We start from the raw sequence: 1,708 nt of genomic DNA, 5'->3' as shown, positions 1-1,708 counted from the left end.
GTTGTTGGAGGAAAAAGAAAAGAAACAAGAAGAGAGATTACAACTAGCTGTTGGAGGAGAAAGAAAATACACAAGAAGAGATACTACAGCAGTGGTTGGAGGAGAAAGAAAATGAACAAAAAGAGAGAGTACAGCAGTGGATGGAAGAGAAAGAAAATAAACAAGAAGAAAGTCTCTAACAATTGAGAAAAGCCAGAGTACACAAATGGAAAAGATTAGTAAATTTCAAAGTGAATTAAATACATTAAAGAATGATTTACTGTCTTTTACACAAGGATATATTAGCCATTGACCTAATCAGCCTCAGACAATGGGAAGCCTCTTCCAGATCCCGCAGCTAAACCCTCATGCAGACAGCATCAGTCCTGTCAGAAGAAACATCCCAGATATTAATATCAGCAACAGGGGTAATCTGGTACGAAGGAAGCCACAGGAATTCGACGGGAAGGCAACGTGGGAAGCATTTAGAGCACAATTTGAGCTTCTGGCAGAGATGAATGGATGGACAGAGCAGCATAAAGCAGTATATCTGGCAACAAGCTTGAAGGGACAACCATTGGAAATACTTGGACAGTTGTCAGCACACGACAGGCACAACTATAGAGCACTGGTAGCGGCTCTAGAACTCAGGTACAGAACCCAAAATCAGTCTGAAGTCTACGGGGCTAGGTTTAGGACGAGAGTCCGTGCTAAAGGGAAGAGCCTGCAAGAGCTGGCACAGGATTTGGAAAGTATGACAAAACAAGGGCCTACCCGACTACGCCACCCGATCTCTTCAAGTTGTTGCTGAGGGATCAGTTTGCAGATGCCTTGGACAGTCCACAACTGAAGATACAAGTAAAGCAAGCACACCCCTATGCTATGCAGGATGCAATGGCCAGAGCTCTTGAATTTGAACCCTACATTAAGTCCAGCACAGAGGTACCAAGGTTGGTACAGTCATCAGGATTCAAGGCCAGAAAAGGGCAGCTTTCAGAGAAGTTTGAGGGACTTTGATGGCACTGTAATAAACCTGGGCACGAGAGAGCTCAATGCTGGCAACTTCAACACAGAGAAGATGCCATGACAGGAAAGGCTGCTACCCAGAAAGGTTTTTGGAACTGTGGAGAGCAAGGACACATGAGGAACCAGTGTAAGAAGAATATTACCAATAAGTAATGGAAACCAGTAGTGGTTGGTGCTGAGGGAAGCCCACCAACCCCATCATGAGAGACCCAACAGCTAAGTGTAAAATGGCAAGCACGCATAGTGTCTATGTGACAGTAAAGCTGGATGGCCAAAGGTGCAACTTTGTCATATATTCTGCATCACGGTAAACCCTTGTGAGTGTCAAGGTGCTGGATCACATAGGAGTACCAGAAGCCATACAGAAGCTCTGTGGCGTGACAGACCATTATGCAAGGTTGTGGGGACCGGTGTGGGTAACTATTTAGCTCGTGAGCATGAACAGACAACAGTATACTTGGCTGACATTGAAGACCAGTACATATTAGGATTGGACTATTTAATACCAATGAGGTGTTTAGTTAACTTCGACAAAATGAAGATTGGAAACAAAAATGGCCAAATTCCAGTAAGTGTTGCAGCATCTGTTGATTTGCATGTCACAGCACTTAGGTCAAGTACAATACCCCCTATGTCAGAGAAGATAATTTGGAGTAGAATAAAAGAACATCCCCATGGAAGCCCAATGCTTGTAGAAGCAGTG

Source organism: Limulus polyphemus, unplaced genomic scaffold, assembly GCF_000517525.1.
Source record: "Limulus polyphemus unplaced genomic scaffold, Limulus_polyphemus-2.1.2 Scaffold1642, whole genome shotgun sequence".
Classification (NCBI taxonomy): domain Eukaryota; kingdom Metazoa; phylum Arthropoda; class Merostomata; order Xiphosura; family Limulidae; genus Limulus; species Limulus polyphemus.
The sequence above is the reverse complement of the archived record's forward strand: the minus strand, read 5'-3'. Positions refer to the sequence as shown.